This window comes from Osmerus mordax, chromosome 5 (genome assembly GCF_038355195.1).
Source record: "Osmerus mordax isolate fOsmMor3 chromosome 5, fOsmMor3.pri, whole genome shotgun sequence".
NCBI classification, from domain to species: Eukaryota; Metazoa; Chordata; class Actinopteri; order Osmeriformes; family Osmeridae; genus Osmerus; species Osmerus mordax.
The window spans coordinates 11,943,622-11,969,743 of NC_090054.1; the positions used below are offsets into that span (position 1 = coordinate 11,943,622).

Sequence of the window (26,122 nt, forward strand, 5' to 3'; positions counted from 1 at the left end):
CAAGCGCCAACACGCCTGTCTCTCAGAGTTATGTACTGGCTTGTCCTTGTCTTGTAACCGAGTTGATGTCTTTGGAGAGAGAGAACATGTTTGTGGATGTGTTCTGGCGGTTAATAAGTGTGTTGGGCGTACGTGTGTGTGTGTGTGTGTGTGTGTAAGTGTGTGTGTGAGTCTATAAAAAGCTAGAGGAGCGTGTGGGAGCCTGTCAGGACGAATGAGCTCTTCAAGGTCCTCCACACACAAACTTCCTCCGTCCCTCCTTCCTCTTCCTCCTTCCCCTCAACTCTCCCTTCTCCCTTTTTCTCTCGGCCAACACCTGACTTCCACCTTAGCCCCATGCCCTCTCCCTTCAATCCCTTTCCTCGCCCCCTATTCCGCTCTGTAGAACGTTCCATCTCGTTCCACTCTCCTCTCCCTCCTCCCTCTCTCTCCCATCCACCAGTTATGCTCCTCCCTCCCTCCCAGCGTCAGTCTATCGCCCCCTCTCTCTGACAGGGGCAGGTCCCTGGTGAGCTGCCCGGTGCGCTGGGATGGACCAGAGACGCCAGACACTGAGCCTGAGGACCGTTTTAGCTCTCGCCTGCTCTTTGCCTTTTTTCTTTCCTTCCTTCTTTCTTTCCGGTAGGAACCGTGATTTTATGTTCGTCTCTCTCTCTCGCTCTCTCTCTCTCTCGCTCTCTCTCTCGCTCTCTCTCTCGCTCTCTCTCTCGCTCTCTCTCTCGCTCTCTCTCTCGCTCTCTCTCTCGCTCTCTCTCTCGCTCTCTCTCTCACTCTCTCTCTCACTCTCTCTCTCACTCTCTCTCTCACTCTCTACTCCATTACCTTTTCATCCTCTCCTGCTTCCTCTCCTCCCTCTCGTCCCGTCGCTTCATTACTCCCGCGTTCTTCATGGTGGGGAAACGGATCCGATGCAATCCAGCAGACAATTAGCCCTAGGGGGCCTAGCTCGTTACAGACGCTGAACCTCCCTCTCCCGGCCCTGGGCTCCACTATGCTCCCTACTTCCACACCTCCTAGTCCTCCTATTCACGCCTTCCTTCCTTCCTACCCTAATCCTCCATCTTAAGAAAACCCACAACCGACCCTCATGCCCCCCGCCCCCCAACTTCTCTCTTCTCTCTCTATATCCCGTTTAGTCAGACGTCCGCCTTTTGCAACAACAAAAATACCAAAACACGAGTTCATGAGAAGGAGAGGAAATGGAGGAGGGGGGGGGAGCAGGTGAGGGACACAACGGGAGCCATAGCGACGGGGAAACGGCGGGCAGAATCTACGACTGAACTGAAAATAGTCGTCCCACAAGAACGAGCTTTTTATGGCCACTTAATACAAGTAAACAAACCAGAAACAACAAAAAGATGTATCGCGTATCCCCAGAGGGAAAATATTTTTTAACAACTTGTACACTTCCTGTTTTCTCTCCCTCTCTCCCTCTCCGTTTAATCAGGGTGTGTGGAGTTGTAGAGTTGAGAGGTAGGAGAGGTGGAGAAGGATGCCTGTGGAGTGATGAAGTGGATATCTAGGGTGTGTTTGCTGTTTGTTTGTCCCCCCAGCCCGGCGCTCATACAGGGTGAACACGCTGATCTCAACTGGCAACCGGCCAAATCAGCTTTTCAGCAGCTTGTGATCAACACCACTTTGAAAGCCTCAGCCCCCCCCCTCCCCCCCTCCCTTCCCCTCCCCCGTGTGTGTGTGTGTGTGTACGTGTATGTAAGGCCGACATCTAGATTGTGGATGCAGATGCAAGGCTTTGGGCTGATGGAGCGCAGGTCTGTTCAACTCAGCCACGGTGATCACTCAAGCACATATAAGCAACACACACGTCCACCCGAGTTAACGCATATTAACAGATATGTCCGTCAAAAACCTAATTCTCCATGTCTGTCTGACACAAAGTCAGAGTGAAAGGGAGACATTGAGCCGTGTGAGCATGCGCGCAAGTGTTTGTGTGTGTGTGTGTGTGTGTGTGTGTGAGAGAGAGAGGGAGGGAGGGAGACTGCTGACAGCTGAAGGAAAAAGCCAGGCTCTGGGTGACGTTGATAAATGTCCACCTGCGGCCAGCGGCCACACAATTGTCAGAGAGGAAGTAGAGGAGAAAGAGGGGAGCGAGGGAGAGAGAGAGACTGGCAGAGAAAGGGGGGAAGAGAGAGAGAGAGAGAGAGGAGGAGAGCCTAAGGAGCCAGTGAGTGCTAGTCTGTCCCTGTGAGGGAAAAGCCCCAACCCAAAGTCCCAGACAAGGGCATCTTCACTCATGTGCGCCAGCTAGCCCTGAGGGGGGTGACTCAACGCTCCCCTCACCCTCACCCCCCCCACACCCTCCTCTTCTCACTCTCTTCCTCCTCTCCTGCCTTTGTTGTGCCTTAATTCCCAAGCAAACCAATTAAAACCGACTTTCCCGCACACACAATGACAGGGGAGGCCGGGAGGGTGAGTGTGCGTGTGTACGTGTGTGCATATGCAGTGAATATGTAGGTGCTAATGGACGGGGGGCATCTGGGAATCGGTAAGTGTGAGAGAGTGACAGAACGAGGAGGACAGGAGAGAGAGAGAAAGAGAGTGTGACTGTGTACCTGCTCGTACAGCCTGTTGGCCTTGGCTGGTCAAAGTGATCTAAAGACACAGTGAGGGTCCCTCCCCCTTCACTCCCTCCCCCCCCACCCCACCCCGCCCCTCGCTGGCTGCTGGGAACCCATCCATCACACCCTGCTGGGGCTGTCTGGGCTGCTAGCAGGCCGGGAGAGCTGTGCTACATCATGCTGCCCTGGCCAATCACACGCACGCAGTGGACAGCAGAGCGGGGTAACCTCCACCAACCCCTCCCTCCCCCACACACACACCTGCAAGGCTTCATTAGTGGCGTGGGTAATGAGACAAAACCGGAGCAGGCTGGGTCACCTGCTCATTATGAGATGGGTCAGATTGGGTGGAGCCACAAAGTATCAAAGGAGGGAGAGAAAGGAGAGAGAGAGAGAACGAGTGACAGCGAGAGAGCGGGAGGGCGTGAAAAGGGAGGGACGACATCCATAGGGTTAGGACCCTGCAGGGAGGTACGGTGACATACATCCTTACAGTCTGCCCAGAAATAATTACACCTCCGCCAATGACCATTCGTGAACGCACACATGCACTTATTCACAAAGAGCGCACCTGTTTGCTCTGAAACCGTTTCCATTCCTCTCTCTCTCTCTCTCTCTCTCTCTCTCTCTCTCTCTCTCTCTCTCTCTCTCACACACACACACGTGACATAATGGCTGCTCCAGCTGGCCTTGGACTCCAAGGATTGGGTGTGTGTGCACATATCAGTCCAACACAAGCTAACGTCAAACAGCACTGGAGTCTGAAGTCTCCCAGGCACCGTTGAAACCCCAACCTGCCCAATGGCAAGCTGACATCACATCTGCATAAAGCCCATGATCCCTTGGGGGGGGGGGGGGGGGGGGTGATTTTGTGCGTTTGTGGAGGGGAGCTCCACGCAATGAGGGTCTGAGAGACTCTCGCTGGAAGCCAGTTTGGCATGCTCCTCTCTCTCTCTCTCTCTCTCTCTCTCTCTCTCTCTCTTACCCCTCTGTTTCTCCTTCCCTCTCTCTGTTTGGACGGCATACAGAAAAGCCATTAGGCCGGACGACACCGCCCATTTAACCCGGGCCAATTAATCAATCGGGGAGTGCGGCGCAGATTCATTCCAACCGGTGCCCGCTCGGGAGGAGAGTCTGGATCCAGAACTGTTCAAACTGTTTTACAGGGACGAGTCTGGATCCAGAACTGTTCAAACTGTTTTACAGGGCAGAGTCTGGATCCAGAACTGTTCAAACTGTTTTACAGGGCAGAGTCTGGATCCAGAACTGTTCAAACTGTTTTACAGGGCAGAGTCTGGATCCAGAACTGTTCAAACTGTTTTACATGGCGAGACAGGGAGAGGGAGGGTGAAAAAAAAATAAAAAATAAAAACCTGGTGAGGGAAGTAGTTTCATTTGGACGACACCCAACAAGGCTCCTTAAAAATCACACTTCATCAGCCAAAGCTACACACAGAGAGAGTGGAGGTGGAGGGGAAGGAGGGAGGGAGGGAGGTGGAGGGGAAGGAGGGAGGTGGAGGAGTAGGAGGGGAAGGAGGGAGGTGGAGGAGGAGGAGAGATGGTAACAGGAGAGGCAGAGAAGGAGAGTGAGATGAGGGCGGGGTGAGAGAAAGAGAGAGCGAGAGGGAAAGAAGTGTGTGTGTATGTTTCGGGCGGGGGGGTGGCATGTGTAGAATACACAGTGTGTGTCGGGGTGGGCCTTTTGAATAAGTTAAACAGAGCTCATTTATAGCATCTAGGAAGCTAGCCGTGGGTTGCTCTTGGGACACTGGTGCACTTGAGTAGAGATGACACCAGAGTGCTGTGTTCTTATGATTAAGTCATGGCCGACACATGCAGCGGGGGAGAGACGTTCCTCTCTCAGCCCTGATCATCGGGCGTTCAAATCTCCATCCAATTACAGGCACTGTCCTTACCAGAGGGGGGACACAGTCCTCCCCCTCCCCCTCCCTCTCCTCCCCTCCACGGCCTCAGACATATCATCAGGTAGCCCATCTGTCCAGCAGTTGAGCCAAACCCCCCCCCCCCCTTCACCCCCCCACTACTCCTGGAATCTATGAATAGATTCTGAGAAGTGGTTTAGGGAGATGAAGTGGGGTGCGGGCGGACGTCTGAAAACAGTAAGGGTGTGTGTGTGTGAGGGTGAGTGTGTGTGAGTGTGTGCGATCAGATCAATAGTGATCAATGGGAAGTGCTGGCCCCTCCCCTGTGTGTTGTAAGGGTGGCCCAGGGGAGGGGCCACCCTCGTTAGCTAATGAGAGGCTTGGGACAGATGGACATGACCCCGCCCATGTCCCCCCCCCCCGGCTAGCAACCAGACTACCTACCTGATCATCGGGCCCCCCGCCCCCATATTCACACACACACACACACACAATAGGGAGAGCACAAGCGAGAGGAAACGGGAGTGGAAGGGATGGAGGTATGGTCGGAGTGAGAGAGTGTGTACGGTAGTAGGGGAGGGATGTGTGGGATTGAAGTCCCCTGACAATCTGTTTGTGTCAGGCATTGTGCTACACAACAATGTAGGAGACAAATCACAGGGAACACTATGTGTACTCTTCAAGGCTGCCAGGTTTTTTATAGTTAAGGCAAGTAGGTGAGAGTATGTGTGCTCCTTCGTGGGTGAGTGTGTGTGTGGCTGTGTGTGTGTCTGTGTGTGTTTGTGTGAGTGAGAGACTGCGTGTGCATGTCAGTGTTAGTATGTCTCATTAGTATGGAGGCTGGATCACGCTCTGGGATAGTATAACTGGGAAGAGGGTGGGTGGGTGGGGGGGTAGAGAGAGAGAGAGAGAGAGAGAGAGAGAGAGAGAGAGAGAGAGAGAGAGAGAGAGAGAGAGAGAGCAGGGCGTAGAGTGGTGAAGAACAAACAGAAAGCTGGAGGCCATCATTGATTGAGCATGGCTATCAAAATACATTCGATGGATACTGGCTCGTATGACAGAAAACCATTCCCCGGGCCCTCCAAACTCCGTCTATGGGGTTCCTGTGCATCCCTCATGCACCCCCCCCCCCGCCCCGCCCCTCCCTCCACTCGTGTCCAGGCTTCTTTCTCAGCATCACGATCCATACGAGGGGATCAGCAGATTGGATCAAGCGCGAGGCTGACCGGAGGGAGGGGCAAAACAACGGAAAATCCTACTAACGAACACAAGTGCGCTCGCCGGCCCACGCACTCAGAATCCTCAGCAGCACGCGCTGGCCGCGCTCGCAGTTTACCACAATAAATAGAATTAATCATCGGCGCTCCTGTTGTAACCCACCCACCCCCCCTCCCTCCCACACACACACACGACCCTCCTCCCCTTCCCTGTCGTCTCAGAGATGTCATTTATTTTTCATCGGGGAGTCTCTCACAGAGGCATCACTGCGGGCGCTGGGGCGGGGGTTATGGAGGCGCCGGGCGAACACGCCTCGCCCAAACTAACAATGAATTATAGAAGCACTTTATAGCGCCACAGCGGAGGGGAGGGAGGGAGGCGGTGGGGAGGAGTTAATTAAATATATAAATACAAAAAAGTCCAGAAACATACTCGTAGGGAGATGGATAGATAGGCACGAAACACAGGCGTGTGAGAGACATGGAGACAGAGAGAGGAGGGGAGGGGGGGGGGGGGGGCGACAAACAGAACAAACGGAAGGAACGCAAACAAACGAGGAAGAGTGGAGCGAGACGGTGAGGGCGGATACCTGAGGTAACCGTCTTCCGGGGAGCGAAGGGGACCCGGACCTTTGGCTGTCACACAAACGGAACTGAGCGCAAGGGGGGGACGTTCGTTGACCCCTTTTTTTCTCTTTTCTGCTGTCGTGTTCGTCTCCGTGGAGACACCTGGCTGGGGGCTGTCTCAGGAGGAGCCTCCTGGATCGTCAGGGAGACTGGACAGACGAGTCCTACTGCCGGTGCTACAAGGACGTCTTCCAGCAGTACACCCAGAGAGACCCAGGTCCTGATTCATCTTAGCTGGGGTTACAGGACAGTTTGACACCATTTACCTCTGGCTATCAGAATGGGGTCCTTTGAGTTTCCTCGTGTGATCCGCCTACACCACACACACACGCGCACCTTCACTAGGATCCAGAAGCCTTTGATTTGCTATCACAGCTGCACAGGAGACTGGAGCTGTTTGCAATGTGCGGATGTGTGTGAGAGATTGTGTGACGGCTCCCATTTCAAAATCCGCTTTTCAAGTCAAATCAGTATTTGTCTCAGTAGTTGCTTTAATCCCACAATCCGTTGAGGACATATATTCACAGACTTAACAGATCCTATCAGAGCTGCAACGGCATACCGCATGTGAGCGGGAGCGCGCAGCGAGGCAATCACAAACATGCACCCACCAGCAAACGGCAGGCCCCGAAGGCCACACGCTCCTTATTACAATGAAACGCGTCCACCTGTGGGGAGCGAGCGAGCGCAAGCCTGAGCGTGCGGCTGCTTTGAAGAGCACCTTACCTCAGGACGAGCAGAAACGGCAGCGTATCCGTGGAGACGAGGACCTGCAGAGACAGGAGGGGAGGAGGGGGAGAGAGAGAGACTCATTAAGGCTCCAGCTCACAGCCTCGCAAAACAATGCTCCTGCTGTTCGTGTCTGCATTAATAGGAGACGTCCTCCTCTGCATTTCAATCAGAAAGACGGGGGGACGACGACAATCATTATTTACGCACAAAGAAACATGGGAATGGGTGTTTTCTAGCCTCTGGCAGGTAAAAAGGATTCTGTGTAATCAGGAGAGGAGGAGTGAGGGATGGGTACTGTGTGTGGAGGTAGTGGTGGTGCCCATGCTGGGATAAAGCCTTACTCATCCCCGCCCCTCTCTCTGTCCTATTCTCGCTCTGTACCTCCTCTCCTCTCCTCTCCTCCCTCCCTCCCTCCCCAGGTGATTTCATTGATATGCTGGGGAAACAGATGCTAGGTTAGGGGAGCCATTGCGCCGAACCCTCCTCCTAGATGGTCCACTGGAGTGTGAGGTGTGGGTGGGGTGAGGGGGTGTGTCTCAGTAGGATATACAGCACCACTTGGGGAAGGGGTCAAGTGTGGGTGTGGTGGGCGGGCCTAACTATTAGTGGAGTCTCTAAAGGGGCCCATGGAAGCCAGGTCTGCCCCGGCGAGAACGGCAGCTCCTACATATATGCATCACGTCAAGTGCATGTTGGCCCCTCCGATGGAAGGAGGTCTGTCTGCAAGCTGTGGAGAGCAAATAAATAATGCACTGGCCCATCTATATGTGGCCTGCCTGCCTTTGCTGCCTGGCTGGCTGGCCCAGGCGCCATGAAAGATTAATAATAAACCGGTACACGGCTTTGCATACGTATTACACATTACCCCTAGTAGCGTGCTAGCTGTCCTGGGAGTGAGTTATTTGTCCTGGTGCTGAAACACACACGTTCTCATCCAGAAGCACCATCCAAACTCACTCACACACACACACACACACACACACACACACAGGCCTCCTCCAGAACGAACACACACAGCCCTAATAAAGCGCACTGGGGTGAGGTCATCTCGATGCTGTTCACGTATCCGCACATGGAACGGAGATCAACTGTGTGTGTGAGAGGTTTGGGGGTGTTGGTGATAGCGGGGGTGGGCTGTTGGTATTGTTTACCCTCTAATACCATCTCCATGGCTTTAAAGCCCCACCCCTTACAGATCCTCCAATTAAAGGTGTGACGGTACAATCCCATGCCACCCGTCTGCCATGGGGGAGAGGCTAATCCTGTCGTCTGTCTCTCGCTGGAGCCATACGGCAGACACACACACACACAGTCTAAACCAGACACACACACACAGTCTAAACCAGACACACACACACACATGTAGCAGGTAGGGGGGAAACACGCCCAGTCTCGGGGCAGGATGTCCACCCGAGGGGCAGGATGTCCACCAGAGGGGCAGGATGTCCACCAGAGGGGCAGGATGTCCACCGGAGGGGCAGGATGTCCACCCGAGGGGCAGGATGTCCACCAGAGGGGCAGGATGTCCACCAGAGGGGCAGGATGTCCACCCGAGGGGCAGGATGTCCACCCGAGGGGCAGGATGTCCACCCGAGGGGCAGGATGTCCACCCGAGGGGCAGGATGTCCACCAGAGGGGCAGGATGTCCACCCGAGGGGCAGGATGTCCACCAGAGGGGCAGGATGTCCACCCGAGGGGCAGGATGTCCACCTGAGGGGCAGGATGTCCACCTGAGGGGCAGGATGTCCACCAGAGGGGCAGGATGTCCACCTGAGGGTGAATCCGAGCGGTCCAATAACAGGACCACAGGGGGATGGAGCTTTAGAGCTTCACTAGAACTCTGATAGACTGACAGTCCTCCTCCACCACAGTGTTGCTGAGGACGTCAGCAGAACAGAGGCTCAGGCGCCTGGCTAATCCCACCGAGCACAGTGGTCACTAGCGCTAAGGCGGCTTTGATGACGGCTGGTGGAAAAGTCCCCTATTGGTAAATCCCACTTAAGGAATCTCCTTGATAGGAATTATTTGACTTTCCCTTCGTTTCTTATGGGAGAGTAGCAAGTGCATTGCATAATAGGAGGCCTAGACTTCCTCGTTAAAACGATGCAGGGCTCCGCCTTGACGATACCGACACGGAGCGACCGGCAAAAAAAGGTCACGATACGCGACAGGCTTTTCGCCAGGGAATTACACCATGAAAATGTCGATACGCGCACTAACGGTGGTTTGAATAGCACTTAGGCTAATCAGTATCAACGTCGTTGTGCGTTAGCTCGGCGCGCTGCGAACCGTCGGAGAGAGACAAGGAGAGACAGGGGGGGGGGGGGGGGGGGGACAGAGAGACGGCGGGTATTCCGTGACCTTGCCCTCACTGAGCGTCGGCAGGTAGAGGACGGGGGGGTTCCGCGAGGCGACGTCTCAGAAGCGAGCCAGCTCACATCTTCATGCTAATGGCGGCATAAACATCATTAATGCCGAGCTCCGGTGGAAAGACCCTGATGTGAAAAGGTCAGGCCCAATCGACGGAAACCCATTATAAATTCGGCGAATGTAGACACGCCGCGTGCGGACAACGCACACACACACACACGAACGCTCACGTCGCTCATATTTCGCCCGCTATTGACACAGCTAATGCCGGACGATGAGGCGGCAGTAAATAAACAACCGTTTTTTTTCTTTCTTTATTCCTAGCAATGAGGTAGGGGGGCGGTCGTTCACTTTACGTGGCCCCGTTTCCTCTCAGCGTTCCCTCCTCAAGCCCCACCCCGCCCGCCCGGCCGGCAATCTCAGGCCCGACAGCGTGGACAGGACCGTCACATACGGAGCGCGGGGAGGGGGGGGGGAGCAGCTTCCAGCGCTGCTTCCCTTCCCTGCGCTACTCTGCCTGTGTGCCCTTTCCAAAGAGACGAGAGCGTATGCTAAAGCGATTTTCATTTGGACGTGCTTTCAGCGTGGAACAGAGAAGGGGGAGGTCTGAGGTGGGGAGATGGAGTGTGTGTGTGTGTGTGTGTGTGTACATAAAGAGAGGGTGACTAGGCTGGATTTTGGCTCCCGCTCCCGCCCCAGACTGTGGGGTCTGTGTGTGAGGAGCTGAATGGCACTCAGCGGGCAGTCCCAGCCCTGACCAGCCTCCCAGGCCCCCTACCTCCTGTCTGGCTTCAAGCCGAGTTCTAAAATATGTGTGTGTGTGTTTGTTGTGGCTATGCAATGGGACTACTGAAACATTTTCAAGAGACAGAAAAACAACCTTCCAGCTACAAACTCATTTCACACAAACAATTTGAAGCAAAGTGAGTGTTTGTGTGTACTGCATGGTTCTGTTTAAGACACCAAGCGGTGTGGTGTTGTGGGGGGATAATGGGGGGAGGCCCAAGCTATGGAAAGATTAATCATTTTGGAGCCTTGGTGCATAAGAAAAAGACCCAGAGCTATGACGATTTTATAGTAATAACAAATACGCAACATTATGCATTGGTGTGGCTTAAGGCTCTGGATGTGTAAATAAACATTTTGTGGTATTTGAAACCAGGGTTTGTGGAAGATGGGAAGGAGGGCTGGGGGGGGGGGGCATGTGAGACCCCACCCTCATGAACAAATGAGGAATTGGGAGGGCTGGACCGTATGACTGGGATGGTTTAGTGACAACAGAGAGAGACTTGGGTTTGGGTCAGAGGTGGCAGAATGAACGAGCTCGGGTGTGAGTTTGATGGTACAGTGTGAGAGCCACGATGTGCTGCACAAGCAGAGTGCAGAGGTTGTATGGAGAATAAGAAAGAAAGAAGAAAAGTCATTTACAATTCATTTGATTTTGAAAGGTGAGACTTTGCACTAACTAGCTGGTGCCATGGTATTAAGGTCAAATACAAGAGACAGACAGCTGGCACGAACCAACAAGTGGACAGAACCTGCCAGGCAGCTGGTACCGCCTGTTCTATAGCTGCTCTCTCTCTCTCTTTACTTCCTCTCCACCCAATATTCTCTCACTTCCAAAATGAACATGTCACCCCCACACTGACCCCCCCCCCCCCCCCCCCCCCCCCCCCCCCCCCCCCCCCCCCCCCCCCCCCTCCCTCCCTATCCTCCCCCAGCCAAGACCAGCTCGGAAGGGACCATCGGTCGCCATGGAAACTGTCACCGGATACACACCTGCATGCACGGAGTTCACCACGGGATGCAGAGAATCATTATTAAGTGTTGCGCTGGAATGATAACACGCGGGGGGGGGAACTGCACCAGCAGGCGTTTCCTGTCAGGGCGATGGCAGATTTACGACGCGCCGGAGATACGAGTGTGATAATGCTATTAGGGGTAACCAGGATTAATACAGCCTCACCCTGGGGTGGTGTGGAGGTGACTACCCTGGCCTTGAGGGGGAGGGGTCGGCACTCAGGAAACTGCAACTCCCACGATTCTCCTCGGAAGCCTCCTCCCTAGTTGGCCACTCACATGCACGGGTACATTTCAGATCTGAGATGGAGAGACGGGGACCGAGAGGTGTAAAAGAGAGGTGGGGGCGAGTGGAAGGGGGCGAGAACTAGAGGAAGAAAATAAAAAACAAGACAGGTCCGTGCTTATGGTTATTGACTTTCCGATACATCTGCCCACGCTTGTTCTCTCTGCATCTCTCTCGCTCTGATCCTTCTCCAGCACAAACACACACACACACACACAACACCTTCTCCGTGCTCCGCTACTGAAGGCAGTGGCTCGGCGCAGCCCCAGGTGAGGACGGCTATATCCACGCGCCCCCCCGACCTGAATGGATCCCGGCTCCGTAAATGAGCCATTGCTATAGCAACGGCACAGGGTCGTCTGGGAGAGAGCGAGTTTGTTTAGGTGTGGCTGACGGACAGGCTCTGAGTCATAGAGCGAGAGAGAGAGAGCGAGAGATGAAGGGAAAACGGAGAGCAAGAGAAAGATTGCCTTTCGATTGCCACTGGGGGTGTGATGGAGAATGAAGGAGGGAGACGCGAGATGAAGGAATCTGTCGGAGGTCAAATGCGTAGAGGCTGAAGTTTGGATAATAAGAACACAGAGGGGAGGGAGACAGAGGGAGACGGAGGGAGAGATAACAGCTAGGAGGAGGGAGGGGGAAAGAGAGAGAGAGAAAGACAGAGAGAAAGAGAGAGAGAGGCACACACAAAACGAGAAGAAAATGTCAGCTGTTACAATGTTAAGTCTGCTGAGAGACTTTGGTCGGGGGTGTGGAGGTGTCAAGGAGGGCAAGGCAGTCTCCGATAGTGTTAGTTAGTGAAGTCCAGCAGTGCTAGACGCTGTGTCTATGTGTGTGTCCTGCTGTGGCCGGGCTCCACTGGGATAACCGAGGAAACGGAACAAGGGTTCAAGGATTTATGCCTCTTTCACGGAGGAGGAAGTTCGAACAAGACCCTGGCTCTCAGACGCAGAACAACAGCTTTCATAGTGTCCTGCCTGTCCACACGAGCACAGAATAAAACCGACACGGACAAGTGCGTGCATACACACACACACACACACACAAATGGTCAGGCTGAGCTACACACAAACACATGGTAACTGACACGCAGGCAAACAAAATGTAGGCACGCACGACAACACAACAACATTTACTGTTGTTGTGTTGTCGTGCACAGGGAGAGTTGGAAGTGCTCAATTAGTTTGAGCATTATGAAACCACTCAAGACAAACAACAAGAGAAATGCCAAGGAGGCAACGCTAATGCTCGTCTCTTCTCTCTCACCCCTCTTTGTAGGTCGAGTTTTAAACACTGGTTGTTCATACTTCCAACGTCACGATGGAGAGAAGGGGAGAGGAAAAAGTTGAGGGGAGGGAGAGGAGAAAAGAGGGTAGGAACGGGAAGAAAGGCAAATGGGACAGGGGAGGGAGAGGAGCGGAAGGGCGAATGCAGGGGAGGGGAGAGGAGAGAGAGAGAGGAGCGCGAGCGAGGGAGGGGAGAGAATACTGCACAGTAAATCAGTAAAAGAGATCGGCTCCTCTATAATCTTTTGGCAAACAAGAAAGTCAGATCCCATTCTGCCCCAACTTCTACCTCTTTTTCTTCTCTCTCCGTCCATCGCCCACGCTCAGCCCTGTCTGCCTGTTTTATAGTTCGCCCGATTGTGACCTCCCACCCCCCACACCCCCCTCCCATTGTTCTAGCCCTATCTGCCACAGGAAATTAAACTTCCACATTCGGGCCCCAAACTCGGCTAACTACGCATGAGAACGCGAGGGGAAAGATTGCGCAACACACAATCTTGCACATGCACTCACATAAACAGAAACCTTTTTTTTTTTTTACATACACACACACACACAGGCTTATTTAAACAAACAAGTTATCCAAAGGGTGGGCATGCAGCAACAGGAGAGCGCACACACTGCGGGTTGAACGTGAATGCTGACAGGAAGGAGAGAGAGAGAGAGAGGAGGGGGGCTGACAGTTCAGGATTCTAAACCAGAGAGAGAAAGAGCGAGATGATAAGTCCTCAAATTAAAACCATTGTGTAAAAATTCTCAAAGCTTTCCGTATTTGAAGAGTTATGAAGTGGGGAGGCTCTATGAGCCGGGCCTCCGTGTTCAAACAGCCGAGGCCTGTGAGGCAGCGCGCCACACTGGAGGAAAGCACAGCCTCAGCCTGCCGCGAGCTACCAAGAGCCCCCGGCAAACAATGCCCAGCCAGGCAGAAAGATACAGGGACGCAGCGAGGGAGACGAGGACTGTTGGAGGGAGAGACTAGGGGGGGGGAGAGAGAGAGAGAGGTAGAGAGACAAAGTAAGACAGGGAGACAGATAAGGGCCCAGGCTTTAGCGTGTCCTTCTGCCTCAGCCTGCCTTGACAATGAGGCCCTATCGCTAACCCACTCCCCTGCTTTCATGTCCTCATTAAGATAGCACACCTGCAAATTAAGCCTTTCATTTTCGTCTGGGCGCCCCAAGAGAAAGGGAATGTGAGAGACAGAAAAAGGAGGAGGCAGGAGAGGCAGCGAGGCAGTGGGCGAAATATGTGGAACCAAAATCTTTCATTTCTGCAAAGAATGGAGCGGACATCATCAGAAGGGCAAATAAAATATGCAAGTACAAAAGAAGTATGAATGAAGAGATGCTTTAAATAAAATCTAAAAGAACTTTAGCTGGAAAAGACAGCAAACGCTGGGGAAAGAGAAAAAAAGAAAAATTGAAATGAAAATCGAGAAATGAACCGCATTTCCCACGAAGCCGAGGGGTCTTGGTTCCAACTGGCATCTCATTACTTTGCTCTCCGGGCGGCAGGGAAACTATTAACACAACAGCTGGACTGAGACGGAGGAGAAGGAGAGAGACAGAAAAGAGCGAGGGAGGAGAGAGACCTATAGGCAGACATCCAGGGCGTAAAAAGAGGAGACAGAGAGTTTGGAGGAGACGAGAGTGAGTTAGTGAAGGTGACTGAGGGCAGCATCGCCAAGAATTTCACACAGTAGATGTTCGAAGAATGAATTTTCATCGCTTCTGATCCCGGTGAATCGACATGCCTGGGCACGTCACAGTCTTCCTGTCTGCCCCCCCCCCCCCCCAGCACCCCCCTGAATGGAGTCAGAGGAACCGTAGGACATGACAGCTCTCTAGCACGGAGGGGAGCTTGCATTACACAGACGGGGATGGTGAAAACTAATTTCAAGCACCCCACAGTGCTGATGAGATGAGTGTGTATACAACCAAGTGTCTGTTTGTTAGACAGAGTGTGAGAGAGATAGAGAGACAGAGTATGTGTGTGTGTGAGAATGAGAGAGGGAAACCTATTTGCGTATTTGCAAACTATATGGCCGTCTATGGGTGAGGTTACAGCGTGGGGTGCAGCGTGAAGCAATTCAGCCTGGAGAACATGGCCTCCCCACAGGCCGGATGAACCAAGACGACACACTGGGGCCTGGGCTGTTTCCACCAAGCTTAATCGTCTTATTAGCTCCGCCTTGTGATCCCAGCTGGCTCCCACGGACTCTCTGACAGTACCGTGAAATAAGACAACAGAACATTGTTGATGTGTGTAGAACAGAAGTCATTAAAGAAGCGAGGGGGTACATTTACATATTTCGGCGCTCTGCGTAGGAAACGAGGAAGAGCAAAGTGTGGGTGTTTGACCGCTGGAGAAGGAGGCCTAGACGAGCGCTTCTCAAACCCACACAGAGACTTAGCCCGCTCCGTGAAATCTGCCACCTGAGACCGATTTTTTTTCTCCTTCTTCTTCTTTGCCTTGAATGATCAGTCGACAATGATATTTAAAAAAAACCGAAACAAATACAAAACGGTGCATTTTCCAAACGTTCCGCCGTGTAGGAAGTCCTCAGGGAGGAACTGGAGACGGGGAGACGTGCAAAGAAACACACCGCTGAGCTCCAGCCAAGGCTCCCAATTTCTGTGATTATCGCAGCTGAGAGCCAAGAGCTGAGAACGAGAGAGACACAGACGACACAGGGGAAGATGGAAATGGACGTTCCTGGTGCCAAGCCAGGAAAATGCCAGCCCAACAAAAGACCCCAGTTGCTTTTTTAGCTGTTATGCTATATCTAGGGCTTGCACAAGAGATAAATACTGCAACCAATTTAGCAAGACCCACAAAAGCTCCAGAGATTAGGTCCCCAATCACACTGGACACTCAAAATGCCAAGGTAGGGAGACTACTGCCGGCTGGAAGTCCCCTGTTGTTCCCTTTAGAGGAAAGAGCATCAGCTGTGAGCATCAGCTTTAGTGAGACACACACACACACACACACAAACACAATGCTCCCTACGTTCCTCTCCCAGTCTTTATCTGTGGGGGCCGGCTGGTCCATCGTACGGTAATCAGGGCTTTGGCCGGCTGTGCGCTCGCACAGGAAGTACACTTGATCTGCTGCGCTGCGTGTATTTGGGCCCCGAGAGCCATACCCTCGCCATCGCCTTGGCAGAACGGGAGGGAACCTTCCCGGCAGGCCTGGGCGTGTCCATGCAGCTGGGCTGGGTCTGGGTAGGGCTACTGACAGCCGGCAAACAAACGGGAGATGTCTTGGGCTTGCATTACGGGAGGTTCTTCCCCGTTCAGAAGAACCGGTGGAGACGGGTAACCATCATGACAAACAAGAGTGTAGCGTTAGTGGAAGGGTGGTGTGTCATACATTTTTGTGGCGTTTGTGTTCGTGAGCAACAAGCTGCGTCTTGGGTAAGGTGTTTTGAGAACATCCGAATCCCTTCTTGCCAGATGGTCTGCGATCTTTGGCAGCGTCTTGCAGACGGTGCGGTTTAATAATTCACTAAAATTGTGTGATTTACACACTCGGGTCCCGGAAGGTAAACAGAGGGAGCAGAGCAGGGGGGGGGCGGGGGTCGATTGCAGCGTTGGGGGCGGTGGATTTACGACGGCTCCTTCTGATGAGTTGCAGCGAAAAGGGCAACCGTCTCCTTCACGCCGGGGTCAGACTCTGTTGCTTCCCGTGACTTCCACCCACATGATTAATCATCTCCCTCTGGGTTCCCGGCCCAGTCTTCTCCATGCATCCTTGCCTCTAGCTGCAAGCGGAAGCTGCTGGCGTTAGCGAGGACTTTGTCCGGCCAAGCCGGCCTTGCCAGGAACGTCGCAGAGCGCCACGGAGCTGCCAGGAGCATCGCAGAGTGCCACGGAGCACTGCAGAACATGACCGAGCGGAGGGGAGCAGACTGTTTATTTTTTTAAAGCAGAGCGCTGCAGAGCATTCCAGAGCAATGCAGAACCGATCCCAGAGTACGGCAGAGGGGAGCAGATTATCTCCGAGCAGAGGGGAACAGGGTATGACGGAGGGGGGGGGCCAGGCAGGGTAAAGCCTCTCAGGAGACGGACGCTTTTGGAGGAGGCTCCTCGGGAGCTGGAGTGCACTCGACTGGAGCGCTGCGGAGCGGAGCGTGGCAGACAGCTGCTCGCACCGACACCGCCAAATCCCACCAAAGCCCTCCGCTCTTAGAGAGAGAGACAGAGAGAGAGAGACAGAGAGACGGAGAGAGGGAGACTGATCTGAGCCGAGTGAGTGGATACAAATTAAAGAAAAGGCGCAGGGTTGTCGCCAAACTAGGGAAATGTTTCTTGAAGGAGGCCGAGGTAGAAGAGAAGGAGGAGGCTGGGCGGGCGGGAAGCCATTCCTTGGCTGATCTCTCCGACTCGGTGAAGGGAGTCGAAAGCCATTAGCAAGACAGAAGGAGATTTGAGAGGGGCCTTTCCCATTGGCCTATCTTCACACGGAGAAAGAGTCCAGGATGGGTGGGGGGGGGATCAAAGCTGCCTTAAGAATAGCCACAGGGGCGTGTGGGGGTCTTCAGCACCAAACAATACATGATGGATAGCTGAGGGCTATGGAGGGAGGGGGAGGTAGGGGCACAAAAGGCCAGGAAATCAAATCACAAAGCGTTTCGTAGGGGAGGGGGGAAACCAATACATACTTGAGGATGGCGAGGAGGAGGATACTATGGCGGCCTTGTCTTCCCCCACCGCCCCACCACCCCTCAGCTCCTCTTGAGTTGTTTGACGGTTTTCGTTTCCTTCTTTGATCGTGAATATTGAAGTGGAGGCTAAAAAGGCAGGGGAGTCAGCCAAGTCGCCATGGCAATGTTACAATGTGGCAGCGCAAGGTTGTGGCGGACTGCAGAGCGTTGAGCGCTGGAGACACGCCGTCAATCAGCCGTAGTCATGGTCACGAGTGAGAATATGGTTTTCGATAGTCCCTCGTCAACCCGCGTCGTACCTGTGTCTCTCTCTGTGTCTCTCTCGGCCTCCACCCCCCCTCTCTCTCTCAATATACACACACACACAATAATATTCATGTGATTGAATCAAAGAATGATCATTTCAGAGTGGCTGGGATCACGGCCTTGGCTGGTCACCATGCGTCAGGGTGGACCTGAAGGAGGGAGAGAGAGGAGATAAGCCGACGCTGGCCTGGAGCTGGAGGGGGGAGGTGAGCCCACACCATCTGTTCTCTGCACATCCAGAGGTGGTGAGAAGAAGCCCCACACAGACCTTGCCAGACAGGCAAGCAGGCAGGCAGGTCGGCAGGCAGGCAGGCAGCTGGCAGGGAGAAGAGGAGAGGGTGCCCTGCTCCAACCCCTTGGATCCATCGCTGAACTGAGAGGCGGGGAGGGGGGGCTGTAGGTCTGCATGAAGGTCAGATGACGGGAGGGGTAGAGAGGAAGGTCATGGATGGACAGTTGGACTCTCATCGCTGCTCCATCATCTCAACTGGCAGAGGAATGTTATCTGACTTAAAACTAAATGTGTGCATACCGTGATTACTCGCAGTAGAGTGCGGCTCAGGCTGCGTATGTTCTGACCGAACACGACCCGCGCCCTACGCAGGTAAAGTAAGCTGGAGCACTGAATTTGACACACAGACGGCAGGTCCATCATTTCGAATACGTCATTTTACACTAGATTTTCAGTAAAAAGATGTTGAATTACTGTGTCAAAGGCAAGCCCAGCCGAAGTGACAGGTTAGGAGAACAAGGGAGGATTTTCCAAATCCCGAATCAGTTGTCCGCGACAAAACAACCTTGCCGTGAAGGTCATGCGATCGATATCAATTTCCTTGGTAACGTGTGCACAAAAGACAACTTTTGCCGTTAAAAGAGGTTCCACTCGGTGTGATGTGATTTGGGACTTTGAAGAGCTTCCCCAAAGACCGTCTCCAGGCAACAGCTCCCCCCCTCGACGGCGATCGCTGGTTGCCGTGGCAGCTCAGTTATGTGATGTGATTGACGTGATCGGGCAAGTCGGCAGTAGAATGTACCTCCTACCCAGCCTCCTCTGCTCCCCCCCTGGGTAAAGGCGGGGGGGGGGGGGGGTGTTACCATGGAGACGGCGGGGTCACGGCTGGGTCGGGAGGTGAAAAAACACCCGAGCCCTCCACCAGTTAGCTAACTAAAGCACAACACACACACACACACACAAAAAAACATACGCGCTCACGCGAAGAGCCTGAAATACAAGGCAAACGTACCTTTCTGTACCGTCCCAGACTAGACATCTCCTGGTGCAGGGGGGACAATTACTGACGGCTCCGACAAAACCACTTCCAGCGAACGTCTAGAACCCATTCGCCTCGTTTGCGGGGCTTCTGCTGGGAGACGGTAATGTGCAGAGACACCAGTAAGACATGGCTGTTCTCCGTTGGCTGGCCTGGCCTGGCTGGCTGGCTGGCTGGCTGGCAGGCCTGGCCGGCCACCCAACAGGAGCTAGGATGCGCAAGGCCCCAGTCTAGCCCAGCCCATTAATCTGCTGCATCTTCCTCACTGACTGACACAACAGCTCAGGCAATAAAACACACTAATATGAGGAGACTTCTGGGGACACAACACAGTGGAGAACATTCTGGAAGCAGTAAACTGTGTTGAAGGCAAGATTGTGTGTGTGTGTGTGTGTGTGTGTGTGTGTACTCAAACAACCTCTCGCAGAAATCTGACAGTGACTCATGAAGGACCAGACCAGGAGAAAGAACAGAGTGGCAGGATTTCACATCCAAACTTGGCGTGTGTGTGTGTGTTCGTGTTCAGAGGAAAGCCAACACACCCACGCCACAGACACTGTTGTACTGCGCACACACACACACACACCACCTGTCGCAGTCCGACGCCACATGGACCAAAACTGTTTCACATCTTATAAGACGGCCGCTTAACTAAAGCACCAAATGTCCCATCTTAGAAAGCACCAAATGTCCCATCTTAGAAAGCAATAATATCTTAAAAGCAGGCTGCGAGCCATCAACATAATGCACCTCTATTTCCTGCTGTTCAATCTCCATGTGATACTGTGATTCAAGGCTCTTAAATGCTGCCTCTGCTGCATCAAAGGAATTTGGAAGTCAAATTGTGACAAGCGGTGTCAGAATATGGATGCTTCCATGCATAGAAAGAGAGGGATTGCGTGACGAGTAGAGGAGTCGAGGTGTTCCATTATAGGGCTTGTTTGCGCTGTGTCTGGGTACTGAGAGGTGATCCTTGCGCTGGTCTCCTGCTGAAGGTAGGCCCTTGAAAGGAGAGGGGAGGAGGAGAAAGGAGGAGAGGAGAAGAAGGAGAGGAGATAAGGAAGAGAAGGGAAGAAGACAGGGAACATGTTTTTGAATGAGAGAGCCACTCTATGCTGCAGGCTACAGGAGCTAGCTGTGGACAATTAGCGCAATGCAGAATTTCAATCACATAATTCATTTTTCATAAGGCAGCTGGATCGAGAGTAGGTAGAGCAGTGTGCGTGTGTGTGTGTGTGTGATGGATAAGTGGTCTGAGACTAGATGGAGTTATTCCTGGAAGAGGCTGCCAGAATGAAAGAGAGCACTGCAGTAAGCAGAGGCCTGAGGAAACGACTGGACACGGATCTCTGTAGCATATCCACCTGGGCTGCCGTGTGTGTGCGTGTGTGTGTGTGTGTGTGTGTGTGTGTGTCAGACATGCCTATCTCCTCTCAGCCCTTGACACACTGAAGACCGGAACGAAAGGTGTAATACTGATACCCACACAACAGACACTCAGTGAGTCGTTGGAGGGCCCCGTCACAGGACCACATCTGAACTCCTCGGAGGTTTCCTCAAACCAAAGACACGTACCACAGCCAGCAACACACTCTGCATTAACTGCAGCGTGAACAATATATTCCTAACGTTCACCTGCCACCGCTAATAAATGAAATGTGTGCACACACATCGCACACACAATCGTGGCTGACCTTTCATTCCCCAAGAACTGATACTTTGTGCGGTCGATAGAAGGCAATGATGGTGCTTGTTTCACCATCCGAGTGTGTGTGTGTGTGTGTGTGTGTGTGCGGCCCCTAGGTAAACACTCGGACCAGATCCAATCAAATCGGGCTCAGCGTTTTAGGCCCGGCTATAGCGTCGATGTCATTTCTATGATAATTGCGTACAAGTCAATTTCCTGCTCCACGTTGACTTCCGTAGTGGTTGGTTCAGTGGGGGGGAATCCAAATGGAAAAGATGGAGTAGAGAGAAAGGTGGAAAGAGAGAGCTAGTATAGACCGTCTCTGGAGAAGTAGGGAACACGGGGAGATAAAAAAGAGAAGGAGATAAAGAGATGGAGACAAGGCTATGGCAGGAACTAAAACACTATGACCTACATGCTGGCTGATGCTGTGCATGATGCATCCGTCTCCATGGCAATTAACTCTTTTTATAGCTACCTGTTCTCTGTAGATTGATCTCCCCTACTGAGTATCAACATGTTCCCTGCACCTCTGATTACAAAGCAAATGTAAGCCGCACCAAATTCATTCGGCAACTTTGAAATTGGACTACAGTCAACCCTCAACCAGCAGGGGCCGCGTCGAATCACGGGCGAGCCGCGTCCAATCACAGTGGAGCCTGGGAGGAGACGGGCCTGCTGGGAAGTGTAGTGCCTCGTCCCTGCCATGCTGGGCAACGGTGCCAACAAAGAGACCAGAACTGACCGCAGACTAATCCCTGGGTGGCAGTGGAGGGTGATGATAGCATATGACACAGTCTCCAGTGTGTGTGTGTGTGTGTGTGTGTGTGTGTGTGTGTGTGTGTGTGTGTGTGTAAGCAGCCTGGCTTAATCTGCTGAGACCACAGCTCCTGTACCAGGAAGCAGCACAATGCGCCAGGGGAAACCAATATGCTTGCTGCACTTGTTAAGCACGTGTGTGAACCAGACAGTCCCATCTGTAGAGGCAGCCAGTCGGGCTTAGACACCACACAGGAGAGCAGGACGACCAGAAGCTGAACGGGAGGAAGGAGGAGGATGAAAGACACAGGAAGGATGTGAAATCAGCCAGCTCCAGAAAGACTCTGGTGGGACAGGACTAAGCGAGGGGCATGCCGCGTGCATCAGTCAGCGGGTGTAGGGTCCTCCCTGTGCCACGCACACACGGTCACACACTCCAGTCAGACGCAGCTGTGCTCCGGCAAAGGGCCCCCGAACGAGCAGACTTCGGGGACGGTGTGAGTTCCGCAGCCTGTAGCATGGGGGGGAGCGACAGTGCACTCGCGGGAGCTTGGATAGGGAACACACACACTCACACACACACACATGCGCAGAGCCCAGCGAGTCCTAATGAGCAGCTGGGCTTGCAAGGCCATAATGGAATACTGAGTAGAGGGCCGACAGGGGAATTTACCTGAAATACGGGCCTTTTTCTTCTCATCTAATTACCCTGTGATGAACACAGCACTCCAGACTCTCAGCAGAGAGGGGGTCCAGTCAAAAATGTGATTACACTGCGATAACACAATTAGACACGGAGCAAGCCGGCACATCTTTGGGAGTGTGGCTACGCTGATATCACTAACACAACAATTAAACAGACAGTATGTTGTGTGCGCTGTGATATGAACTACAAAGTTGGAATGGAAAGTTGGAGGATGGAAACAACAACTACAGTGGTGGGGAATGAACATATTGTGACTGGAAGACACCAACTGCACAAAAGAGACTTTTGTTTCTCCACAGCAGTTCCATTAACACAGCCCTGCTGTAGGGCGAACTGGCTAGCCAGGTGATTTGGTTCCCCATGCAAAACTGACAGGCCACAGACAAGTCAGTGACCCCAGGCAGACAAACACTATTTTCCAGATCCTCCGCTGTGTGTGTGTGTGTGTGTGTGTGTGTGTGTGTGCGTGTTCAGTCAGCCGTCTGTGTTGAGTCTCTGGTTGATGTGTACACCCCCGCTTGGATATAACGAGAGGGAGAATGTTCCAGAACGGTTCCACAGACTGGCCCAGTGATGGAGGTGCCGGGGGGATTCTAATCGATGGTCTAACTCCCGTGCTCTTAAAAGTTTCGAGCCAGAGCTCTTTTTCCCCCTCTACTCTCTCTGCTTGTCTGTGGAATTTTCCATTCATCGTACCCACCCATTGAACAGACTTTGCCTGAGCATAAGAACTGAAGCTGAACACTCTCTCAAACTACAAACAAGGGGCTTTGCTCATGGGCTTGCTTCTTTAAAACCAGCGCTAGTAAAATGCCATACCATCTGCACAGCGTTGAAGCAGCAGCATTAGAAATCTCTTGAGGTTCACAATGTATACGAAAACTTGCATGTTTGAACGACTCATAATTAAAATACTTTGCACACAAAAACAAGAAACCTAATTATCGGAAAAAAGATTCTCATATCCCAAATGTGATTAGTTCTTTTTTTTTTTTTTTTTACCCTTATCCAACATGTGCAAACCGTTTTCATTCCAGTGAAAATAACAGCCCCATCACCTATTGTACATAAATTCACATGTAACCGCACACACACACACACACACACACAAATCTCATTTGTTTACTGAGGCCTAATTAATGGAACAGTGAGGAGGCCAACATGTCGTCCCTGGGGCAGAGAGAGGACCTCGGAGAGGGCTAGGAACATGACACAGCGTGATGCCCTACACACGACAGACGTTGAAACCTCATTCTTTAGGCCGGCACTCTTTGTAAGTAACGGACCCGTTTGTGAGGGTCGTCTTTTAAAAGTTACGATGTGGTCGTTGTTGCGGCGCGTCCTTGAAACACGAGGCTGTTCCTTGGTGTTTAATCCCTGATATACTGTTAGGAGTGTGTTCTAGTAGTCCATTACCTGCTGCGCTTACTGTATGCACAGCGTCGCTGTGGATCAAAACCATCTGCTTAACTAATATACACACAAGAAACAAGTGACTAAATAAAAACACGCCACGTGAAGCGAGGAGCCCAGAGTAGGAGCGACCGCATCTACCAGGGAGGGGCTCCTACTTCTCCAGAGACACCGTGGGACGCCATGGAAACGCAGAGAAGACAGAAGCCTAGCAAGGTCCTGCTTGACTGTGGAGGACGCCGTGTCTTTTGTGCAGGTCCAGTTGAGTCACGTGTTGGGCCCGGTCTCTCGAGGTGTTGACGTGCGGCCTGGCAGTGACTGAGGACAGACTGCATGTCGATCAGACTCGGTGATCTGCAGCAATGCGGCAGGCCATTATAACCCAATCCATTAACCATTACAGTTTGTGCTTTGTGGGGTGATAAAGGCCCTGCATGTGTTTCTGCTTCGCCTCTCTTCTATTCCCTCCCGCTCTCTCACTAGATCTCCCTTCCTCCAATTCCCTCACTAACACTTTCTCTCTCTGAACATAGCTGGACCTCATACTCGCCGAGTTCAGCTTTCCAAACACCTGTGTGTGTATGATCATATGAAAGTCCCCAGTGCGCGTAAGAAATCCAGATAGAGAAATAGCCGTTGAAATAGAGAACAAGGCACATAGAAAAGGTACCAAAAGGAAAAACAGCCAACTGGAAGCCATTCAACAGGGTGAGGGAGAATAATGCTTCCCTCCTGCCTCATGAGCCAGGGGCTGGGGCGAGAGGTTGAACGCAAAAGAGGAGAGCATGTTTCTCTCCCTCCTGTGGCGAGCTGGCGTTGTTATTCCTCCTCTAGCCGAGCTCGCTGTTTATCTGCCAGCCCTCCTCCATACTGCGCCCATTCACAAGGAAACAAAGCCAGGCTGGGCCACAGCCACCAACACGCTCAACACAGGGAATGAGGCAGGGGGGGGAGAGAGAAGAGAGAGACAGACAGTACAAGATGGACGCTAGAGTCAAAGAGATGAGACCCCAAAAAGCTTGTAATGAGAAGACACTGGCTGTCAGTGCTCCCATTTCCCAGGGAATTGTGTGGAAATGGGAACACTTCTTTTTTTTTTTTTTTTTCTCCTTAGCTACATTCCAATGATTGTCAGCTCTTACATAGGGTTGCCTGGGAAAAGGTATAATCAAAAAGAGCACAGAATGTAATTATATACAGTCAAGAGGACTTGCTCATCTTCACTGCTGGGGCTCTGGCTGCTGCGGAGCTCTCAGGGCTAACTAGCACGGAGCTACTTGTCCTAGGAAGAAAACGTAGCCTGAGGAGACTGAAGTATTTTACCTGACTTCTCTCACGGAGCGTCTACTGGATCTCACATATGGAGAGAGATGGGTGTAAAAAAAAAACTCACAACCCAAAGTACCACCCGCACATGTGAAACGGCTCCCTTGCCAGGCGTCAGAAACAAACCGCTCCAAGTGAGTGCAAGGTGATTATAAGAATGTGGTGCTCTGCCACCACAGCAGCAGTGGGATGAGGAGTGCTAGGATAGCTCGCTCTCTGTCAAGTGCTACTGCGATCGCACCAGAACAGTCTGTACTCTCCAAAAAAAAAGTGGAGAGATGGAGGAGATAAGATGCGTGAAAACAAACTTGGCAATAAGGAGTTGTTGACAGCAGCAGGCAACGGTTTGTAGTTCATCGGCAGGAACACCTAGCAATGTACTGAAAAAACACTGGATTTCATAAGGAACTATAATGATTTCTTAACACCCTTTCTAACTTCAATGAAAGGCTAGGCAATCAAGACTTCTGCACGCCCCTTTCGCTAAAACTTAGCAACTTAAGCAAGCTCTAGTGGCCTGTACCTTAGTGAATAAACAATGTATAATTGACCCTAGTGCTAGGTTCCAATTGGCTAAAAGCATGACAAATATTTGTTATAACAGTAGCTAGGTAATGGCGACAATACTGGAAGCCACAAAAGAAAACCACGGGGAACAAAAGAAAATGACGTTTTTGCTTCCTGTGATGGATAAAGAGCTCTTGCACCATCGCAACATCACCAACATTATTGCTTGGCCATTATTGTGCTAAATTTAAACCAGCCATTATGTCCATTAGCTGAGCTTGTTTTCTTTGGATGACTCATCTAAGTAATATTTGTCGGGATGTTTTTTTCCATACAAACTTTGGCAGGGAATGGAACAGTGTAGCCCCATCTGTACACTACTCTCGGTAGATGGTAAACAACTACTGAATAAGTCCCATGTCCAAAGACTCCAAACAACACATATGCACAAAGAAAGCAGTTTGGCAAAGAGTGGATGCTGATTTCTCCACATGTTCGGTCTGCAATTAACATCCCAAAATATCCAGGCATGAGCAGGCTGTCTGGTGAGGCGAGGAGTTGCCTCAAGATTTCAGTGCTCATAAAGTAGGCGAGCCACCTGTTCTTTAAAGCACACTTTCCAGAGGATTTAGACTGTCTCCCCGCTCTCCCAACTCTGCCCATTTTCTAATCCCCTCGATAACAAAGCAGCATCAGTCATTCAAACC

The 26,122-nt window shown here is 52.2% G+C and overlaps 1 protein-coding gene across 1 annotated transcript in view; it reads right to left on the reverse strand.

Moving 5' to 3' along the window:
* LOC136942710 (zinc finger SWIM domain-containing protein 8-like) overlaps nucleotides 1-26,122 on the reverse strand; it is a 64,988-nt gene that overhangs the window by 12,239 nt on the left and 26,627 nt on the right. The window lies entirely within an intron of this gene.